Genomic DNA, 10011 nt, shown 5'->3' with positions numbered 1-10011 from the left:
GAGAGAGGGGGGAGGGGGGAGAAAGGGGAGAGAGGTGAAGCGAGAGTGAGAGAGAGAGAGGGGAGGGGGGAGAGAGGGGAGAGAGGTGAAGCGAGAGAGAGAGAGGGGGGAGGGGGAAGAGGTGAAGCGAGAGTGAGTGAGAGAGAGAGGGGGGAGAGGGGGGGAAGAGAGGTGAAGCGAAAGAGAGGGGGGGAGAGAGGTGAAGCGAGAGAGAGAGAGGGGGGGAGGGGGGAGAGAGGTGAAGCGAGAGAGAGTGAGAGAGAGAGAGGGGGGGAGGGGGGAGAAAGGGGAGAGAGGTGAAGCGAGAGTGAGAGAGAGAGAGGGGGAGAGAGGTGAAGTGAGAGTGAGAGAGTGAGAGAGAGAGGGGGGAGGGGGGGAGAGAGGGGAAAGAGGTGAAGCCAGAGAGAGAGGGGGGAGGGGGAGGGGGGAGAGAGGGGAAAGAGGTGAAGCGAGAGTGAGAGAGTGAGAGAGAGAGAGGGGGAGGGGGGAGAGGTGAAACGAGAGAGAGAGAGAGGGGGGGAGGAGGGAGAGAGGTGAAACGAGTGAGAGAGAGAGAGGGGGGAGGGGGGGAGAGAGGTGAAACGAGAGTGAGAGAGAGAGGGGGGAGGGGGAGAGGGGGAGAGAGGTGAAGCGAGAGTGAGAGAGTGAGAGAGAGAGAGGGGGAGGGGGGAGAGGGGAGAGAGGTGAAGCGAGAGTGAGAGAGAGAGAGAGAGAGGGGGGAGAGTGGGGAGAGAGTGAGAGAGAGAGAGAGGGGGGAGAGGTGGAGAGAGTGTGAGAGAGGGGGATGGGGAGAGGGGGAGAGAGGTGAAGTGAGAGAGAGAGAGAGAGGGGGGGAGAGGTGGACAGAGAGTGAGAGAGAGGGGGGAGGGGGGAGAGAGGTGAAGTGAGAGCGAGAGAGAGAGGGGAGGGGAGAGAGGGGGAGAGAGGTGAAGCGAGAGAGAGAGAGAGAGAGAGAGAGGAGGGGAGAGAGTGGGGAGAGAGTGAGAGAGAGAGAGAAGGGGGAGAGGTGAAGCGAGAGCGAGAGAGAGAGGGAGAAGGGGGAGAGGGGGAGAGAGGTGAAGCGAGAGTGAGCGAGAGAGAGAGGGGAGAGAGGGGGGAGAGAGAGAGAGAGGGGGGGAGGTGGAGAGAGAGAGCATCACACACAGACACTTTCCTCTGGCATCAGTGAGGAAAAGGCTGGTAGACAGGGAGAGAGGGGGAGAGAGGTGAAGCGAGAGCGAGTGAGAGAGAGGGGGGGAGGGGGGAGAGAGAGAGCATCACACACAGACACTTTCCTCTGGCATCAGTGAGGAAAAGGCTGGTAGACAGTGCTGAACACTCCTGTTGTCATCTCGACTTTTCAATCTTCCTCGCCGCTGTAAATGACAAGACCTGCGAGAAATGGAGTCATTTGTGGGCTTGTGGCTCACCTCTTAAGTTTTTAGTCCTCAAGGTCACTCACTTTTGGGGACAGCAAGGTGCCAGACCACTCAAATGCCTGGAAAACAGGCCTTCAACTGTAGATCGCAGGCTCCAACAGTATCAGAAACACATTTAAAAGAAAAAGAAGTGAAAGAAGCTGTTGTGTGAACTAGTCAGAAGATGTCGCCTGAGGAAGTATTTAGACTCAATCTCTGAATCATACGGGAACACATAAGCAAAGATACTGGGCTTTCTCTCTGCCTTATTCTGTTGAGGAAATTAACACACCTCTAATATTCATTCCAAATGAAATTCAATGGAAGCCTCAATAGCATTTCACAAACTGCAGACGGGAGGTCAGAAGTCAACAACTCATTATTTTTGTTTTTTCAAGCCATCATCTGATTTCAAAGAACAAGCGTTGAGTGACTGTGTACAGCTCCCTACTCTCTGGTAATGAGGCCACTTTCATGTGTAAATTGGAGAGGATTAAGCATAAGAAGTAAAAGTGCTGAAACTAATTATGTAATTTGAAATGAACTCTAGTAGCCTCTAATTACTGTCTGCATTCACAGAGGATTTGGTGTGACCAGTTCTCAGACTCAAAGGTTAAATGTCAAAATTATTGATAATAATGTTGCTTTGAGAAGATGCAGATTTGAGTTAAAAGGTGTCTGGTGAATGTGTTATGTCAATGCTTCATTATATTCTCTGCTATACAGTGAGGTTCCTTAAATAGAGAAACCCCGGGAAAGGGAAGGGACTCATTCCCGCAATTCGCTGAATTTATTATCAGAGAATGCATGCAATATACAACCTGAGAATTTTGTGTTTTGTAGACATTGACAAAAACAGAAGAGCGTCCCGGAGAATGAATGACAGTCAAAACGTTAGAACCCCAAAGCACCCCCCCACACACACACACAAGCAGCAGCAAAGCATCGACCCCCCCTCTCCCCACTTACTCCAGCAAAAAGCATCAGCACCCTCCACCCACCAAGCCAGCAACAGCAACACCCCCAAGGGAGACCATCACCTGCAGTAGAGTAAAACCTAATCATTCACCAGACAATCCCACATACCACAGGCTCTCTCTCAGGCTGTCACTCAGCAAGAGGGGAGACATAGACAGAACAACTCACTAACTTATGCTGTTAAAGTTTCCCACACCACTTTTGCATTTGTACAGGGCCCTGGTGAGACCACACCTGGAGTATTGTGTACAGTTTTGGTCTCCAGGGTTAAGGAAGGACATCCTGGCTGTAGAGGAAGTGCAGCATAGATTCACCAGGTTAATTCCTGGGATGTCTGGACTGTCTTACACAGAGATGTTAGAGAGACTGGGCTTGTACACGCTGGAATTAAGGAAATTGAGAGGGTATCTGTTTGCAACATATAAGATTATTAAGGGATTGGACAAGATAGAGGCAGGGAATATGTTCCAGATGCTGGGAGAGTCCAGTACCAGAGGGCATGGTTTGAGAATAAGGGGTAGGTCATTTAGACAGAGTTAAGGAAAAACTTCTTCTCCCAGAGAGTTGTGGGGGTCTGGAATGCACTGCCTCGGAAGGTAGTGGAGGCCAATTCTCTGGATGCTTTCAAGAAGGAGCTAGATAGGTATCTTATGGATAGGGGAATCAAGGGATATGGGGACAAGGCAGGAACCGGGTATCGATAGTAGATGATCAGCCATGATCTCAGAAAGGCGGTGCAGGCTCGAAGGGCCAAATGGTCTACTTCTGCACCTATTGTCTATTGTCTATTTTACCAAGTTCTCCGACTTGAGAGTTAGCGACAGACTCTGCCCACTGATGAGAGAAAGAGAGAGAGAGGGAGAGGTGATCTGAGTACAGATTCCCCTGATAGCTGTTTCCCGGTGTCTATTTCTTACCATAATACATTAGTTGGTGGCACAGACACAGAATCGGCTCATCCCTAGGGCCACAAACCCTCAGAACCCCAAAGGTGTGCTTGTCTTCCAGGCCACACACTTGGAATATCAAAAAAGCGCTGGTCGGTGATTGCCTGGGAGCAGTGTAAAGAATGAAAATTTGAGTGCAGCTGTAGGTCAGGGTCTTCGTCAGAACCCCACCCACCCTGAAGAGGAAAAATAGAGACATTGAAGGTAGAAATAAGTTGTTTCCTCAGATGAGTTTTTAAGAAGCTGCTGTCTAGCACCACCTTAGCTCTGCTTACAATTCAAGTTTAATTGTCATTCAACCATACGTGAATACCCATGAATCCAGCCAAACAAAACAGCGATACTCCAAGGTCAAGGTTCAAAACACAGTATCAGTAGTCATACGCAAGAACACGTTCACGGAATACAAGAATCCTGACGGCCCCACCCTCACCCATTGCAACCCCGTGGTGTGAGGCCCAGTCCTCACAGGTACAGGTCAGCAAACCCATATAGGGTATCAGTAAAACTCCCTGCCCCTCCACCTATCTTCATGTCAACTGCAAACTTTGCAACAAAGCCATCAATTCTATCATCCCCATCATTGGCATATAACATAAAAAGTATCGATCCCAATTCAAACTCCTGTGGAACACCTCTAGTCACCGACAGTCAGCCAGAAAAGGCTCCCACTCTTTGCCTCCTGCCAATCGACCACTGCTTAGCCATGCTAGAATCTTTCCTGTAATACCATGGGCTCTGAGCTTGCTAAGCAGCCTCAGGTGTGGCACCTTGTCAAAGGCCTTCTGAAAATCCAAGTACACAACATCAACCGATTCTCCTTTGTCTATCCTCCTCGTTGTTTCTTCAACAAATTCCAATAGATTTATCAGGCAAGATTTTCCCTTGAGGAAACCATGTTGACTATGACTTGTTTTATCATGTGCTTCCAAGTACCCTGAGTCCTCAGCTTTGACAATTGACTCCAAAATCTTTCCAACCACTGAGGTCAGACTAACTGGCCTATAGTTTCCTTTCTTCTGTCTCTCTCTCTTCTTGAAGAGTGGAGTGACATTTCTGATTTTCCAGTCTTCCGGAACCATTCTAGAATCTAGTGATCTATGAAAGATCATTACTAGTGCCCCCACAATCTCTTCAGCCACCTCTTTCAGAACCCTGGGGTGTACAGCATCTGGTCCAGGTGATTTATCTACCTTCAGACCTTTCAGTTTCACAAGAACCTTCTCTAGAAACAGTAACTTCACACACTTCATGACCCCCCTGACACCTGGAACTTTTACCATACTGTTGGTGTCTTCCGGAGTGAAGACTGATGCAAAATACATATTCAACTCATCCGCCATTCCTTGCCTCTCATTACTAGCTCACCAGCATCTTTTCCCAGCAGACCAGTATCCACTCTCACCTCTCTTTTACACTTTATGTACCTGAAGAAACTTTTCATAACCTCTTTAATATTATTGGTTAGCCTGCTTTAGTATTCCATCTTTACCTTCTTAATGACTTCTTAATTGCTTTCTGCTGGTTTTTAAAAGCTTCCCAATCCTCTAACTTCCCACTGATTTTTGATCTATTATATGCCCTCCCTTTGGCTTTTGTGCTGGCTTTCACTACCCTTGTGAGCCATGGTTGTGTCATCTTTCCTCTTTAGGATGTGCTTTCCAAATTTCTTACAGAAATTCCAGCCATTGCTGCTCTGCCATCATCCCTACCAGTGTTCTCTTCCGATCAATTCTGGCCAAATCCTCTCACATGCCTCTGAATTCCCTTTACTCCACTGTAATACTGATACATCTGACTTTAGCCTCTTCTTCTCAAATTTCAGGGTGAATTCGATCAAATTAAGATCACTTGCCCCTAAGGGTTTCTCTACCATAAAGACTCTAATCAATCCTGGTTCGTTGCACAACACCCAATGCAGAATAGCTGATTCCCTAGTAGGCTCAACCATGAGCTCCTCCGAAAAGCCATCTCATAGGCACTCTAGAAATTTCCCCTTCTGTAATCCAACACGAGCATGATTTTCCTAATCTACCTGCATATTGCAATCCCCCTCTGACTATTGTAACATTGCCCTTTTGGCATGCATTTTCTATCTGCTGTTGTAGTTTGTAAGTCACATCTTTACTGCTGTTTAGGGGTCTGTATACAACTCCCACTGGGACATTTTTACTCTTGCAGTTCCTTAGCTCTATCCACAATGATACAGCACCTTCTGACTCTATGCCACCTCTTTGTAATGATTTAATTTCATTTTTACCTACAGAGCCACACCATCGCCTGTCTTCCTGCCTGTCCTTATGAGACAATGTGCATCTTTGGACATTAAGCTCCCAGCCTTAATCTTCCTTCAATCATGAGTCAGTGATGCCTACAATGTCATAGCTGCCGATCTGTAACTGTGCTGCAAATTCATCTCCTTTATTCTGTATACTGCGCACATTCAGGACCTCTAGTCTTGTTGATTTTGATTTTGTCCATCTTTTACATTGCAACTCATCCTGTTGACTACAATTTTGTCCTGTCAACAGCCTCTCCTGACTACACATTATGTCTGTTTATAATCTAGCTACCTCACACTCTGCCCTACTATCTGCTTTTCCTATGATACTTCTTACATTTATAAAGGGGGTTTCTTCTTTTTTCTTTGTTACTGTGTATGTAATCAAAATGGCTTCTTTGTTTTGTTAAAAGCAGGAATGCTTCTTTGTTGTGAGAGAGTGCTGGAAGCTTGTTTGGGTTAAAATTTACTGATAACGAGAATTGTATTCCTTTGTAAACCAAATGGGGATTAATGTTCTTTCTTCTGAGTCTATAAGCTTTTGTTGACGGGCTTTTGGGCAGATCGGCACGAGGGTCGAGAGAGAGGACGCAATGCTGTAAGCTGGGCGAGGATCGGACCCCAAGTGGGGGTCCGAGGGCATGAGGTACTCCGAAGAGGGGGGATGAAGCTAGATGTGCTCGGCTGACCACTCAGAGGGTCCTGAGCTGCGAGTCGAGGAGTTCGGAGGGGATCAAATGGTGGCCAGAAGACTTCAGTAATTGAGCTCCAATGGCTGTGCACGAAGTGGTTTGGACTTTGATAAGTTTGGCGCCTTTTTAAAAAAAAATTTCTCTTCATATATACTATATCGTTATTAATCACTTAGTTATAGTAACATTTATAAATTGTACTCATTTAATCGCTTATAGTGTACTGTCTGTTTTTGGGCAAAGCGGGGGACATCACACAGCATCCACACCAGCTGATTACCCAGTTTGGCGGGGCCGAAGGCTGCTCCCCCTAGACGAGAACGAGCTGAGCGAGCCTGAGGTGACCCAGGGGGTTACACATTGAAATATCAGCAGTTCAGGACACTAGTCGCACCGTGCTCAACCTTTTGTTTCCTAATTTTGTTTGAGTTCTTACCAACTTCTGCCTCTGTAACCTCTCCACAAACTGTTCTGGCTCTCTGGTTCCCGTAACTCTAGTTTAGACCCCGCCTTGCAGCATTAACATTACTACAGATTTGAAGCCCAGTCCTCACCTATACGGAAACCTATTGGATGTTGGAAGGCCTCGATAGGCTGGTTGTGGAGAGGATGCTTCCTCTGGTGGAGAAGTCAGATAACAAAAGGCGTAGCCTCAGAATAGAGGGACATACGTTTAGAATGGAGTGAGGCTCAATGGCCTAATTTGGCGGATGGTTTTATGGTCCAAATGATCATTAATCTTGTCCCAGAGAACTTTTTCCAGGATTTGAACAAAACCCTGCCCAGTTATCACCAGCACATAACCTGTAGCACCAGAGGTCCCAAGACACCAAACCACTGCTACACTACAATAAGGAATGCTATTGCCTCAACTGCATTCTGGTAACTCAGACTACTTGGCTGTTCTCCTGCTACCTGCATACAAACTGGTAGTGAATTTAACCCAGTACATCATGGGTAAAGCTCTCCCGACCATTGAATGCATCTACACGAATTGCTGTCACAGGAAAGCAGCATCCATCATCAGGGATCCCCACCACCCAGGTCATGCTCTCTTCTCACTGCTGCCATCTGGAAGAAGGCATAGGAGCTTCAGGACTCACACCACCAGGTTCAAGAACAGTTACTATGCCACAACCACTAGGTTCTTGAACACTTGCCCCATCCACTGAGATGTTCCCACAACCAATGATCTCACTTTAAGTGCTCTTTATCTCATTATCTCATATTTACATTATTTATTGTTATTTATTTATACTTGCATTTGCACAGTTTGTTGTCTTCTGCACTCTGGTTGATCTTTCACTGATTGTGTTGTAGTTACTATTCCATGGATTGGCTGAGTAAGTCCACAGACAATGAATCTCAGGGGTGTATGTGGTGACATGTACGTACTCTGATAATAACATGTACTTTGAACTTTGGACTTCCCTACCACTAGGCCTGTGTCTGTGAGGCCTTTTCTTGATGTCCTTCTTGAAAGGGGGGCACTTTTGCCATCTCCACTGGTCTTTTGCCTCACATATGGGCAGCAAACATTTAAAATCTCTGCAGAATCCCAGTAAACGCTTGTCTTGCCTCTCTCCCGTAACAGCCACTGATAAATCCTACCTGCCCTGGGAATTTATCTGCTGTGAGATAACTGAACCATCCTCTTTTGTTGAGGAGAATGGCAGTAGAATTTTACTCTCTAATCCTCCCATGACAAAGTCTATTTCCTTCGTAAAACCTGGGAACTGTCTGAGAAAAGGAAGAGACTGTCATTTGACATGCTCACATTGACAGTTCCTATTAGAGACATATCCACGTGAAAGAATATGAGCTACTGTTCAGCCTAACCTTCCTGGCCTCATCCTTCTTATGCCTCTGAACAACACCACTGAGGCCAGTGATCTGAGAATTTCCACTCTAGTGTTTGTGGACATTAATAGAGACAGATCTTCCAATGTGGTGAATTTCTGTTTACATTTTTCAGGTCCTTCTGGCATCATGAAGGCTGTTACAGCAATGCAAGCGTTTCTGTTATTCTACCTCTCAATCCTCCCTGTGGGTGGTGAGGTGGAGATACATCTCCACAAAGGAGGTATAAGGCGCTCCTCCCCTCTGCTAGCCTGCAGGTCACCCTTGGGTGAGCTGTAGCACCTGCTTAGCAACCCCCCCACCCCAATCAGGGTCATATGAAGCCATAGGAGCAGGTGGTGGATGGTAGGATGAGTAGCTAGCATGTATCACAAGACCCGGTTATGCAACAACTGACACCATGTGGACAATCTCTGAAGAGTATTGATAATGTCTGGGGTCATCTGTCTTGTAAAGACACTGCCCAGAAGAAGGCAATGGCAAACTAGTTCTGCAGAAAAATTTGCCAAGAACAACTATGGTCAAAGTCCAACATAGCACTTAATGATGGATCCCTAAAGAAGATTTAAGTCATTTTAAAAAGTCATGAAAAAGATTCAGATAGTGAAGGAGGAAGCCGGCTTCCATTCTCCCTTCAAGTTCAAGGTCAAATTTGTTCATTCAATCATGAATATGGATCCTGCCAAATTAAATAATGTTCCTCCGGACCAACATGCACCATATAGTACATATAGCTTACATACATAACACATAAAACCCTACTGCCAAACACATCTTTGCCTTCCCCCCTCCCCCCACAAACTCTCCGCTTTCCACGGGGATGGTTCCATCTGTGAATCCCTTGTTTGTTTGTCTTTCCACACAGAAGTGCTCCACCTGCCCATTCACCTCCTCCATCTCCTGCATTCAGGGCCCAAAACGGTCCTTCCAGGTGAGGCAACACTTCAGCTGTGAACCTCTAGTTTGCCGGGTGCTCCCAATGCACCTCCTCTACCTTGGTGAGACCAGTCATAAATTGGAGGACAGCTTCATCAAGCACCCCCGCTCCATCCACCACATACGGGAACGCAAGCTGGTGGTACAGAGACATGCTCCACTGTCGCTGATCTCAATACATGAAGATGGAGAAGGACACCACTTTCACTGGGGCGTTGTGCAGGTTCTGGTGCAGGCAAACATGAAGCAGGCATGAGAATTTTTATAAGTGTGACTCTCTTCTGATAATTGAAAATTTGTTCAATATTTCAACAAAAATATTGAAATAGACACCATCAATGAACTCCCTAAGAGCCAAAGAACTGTGAATCAATAGAACTCCAAGGTCACCCGAAGGGGTAGCCAATCAGGACTGAGACAAGTGAACTGGGGGAGGGGGTGCTAAATAAATGCAAGCACTCTCCTAGACAGAAAACCCAACAACTGTGCACTGAGGATATCATCTCGATTGGCGAGGAAACTTCTGTAAGCTACTTGCAAAACGGGTTATCAAAGATCTTTTTTTTTGAGGTTCTTGTTTGTAATTGTCTGAGTACTGATAAAAGAATTGAAAAGCAGGGAAAAGGGTGGTTAAATTTTGCTGAATAGAAAACAGGACAGTGTCATACCAATAGAATTCAATCTCAGTTCAGCCAGTCACACATCTGGGTAATGAACATCAAATTGAGGCTGAGGATGAGGTCTACAGGCGGACTGTCTAATGAAGGCAGCAGAATACAGAGACAACACCTCCATGGATGAATGTAATGGGAAAAACAAGAAAGTCTGCAGATGCTGGAATCCTTCTCTATATTATACTTTACCTTTTTTTCCCCAATCAGTATGATATCCTAAACACGAGTTAAGTCTGCGGATGCTGG

Source organism: Hypanus sabinus, chromosome 11 (assembly GCF_030144855.1).
Source record: "Hypanus sabinus isolate sHypSab1 chromosome 11, sHypSab1.hap1, whole genome shotgun sequence".
Lineage (NCBI taxonomy): Eukaryota > Metazoa > Chordata > Chondrichthyes > Myliobatiformes > Dasyatidae > Hypanus > Hypanus sabinus.
This window is presented reverse-complemented; position numbering follows the sequence as displayed.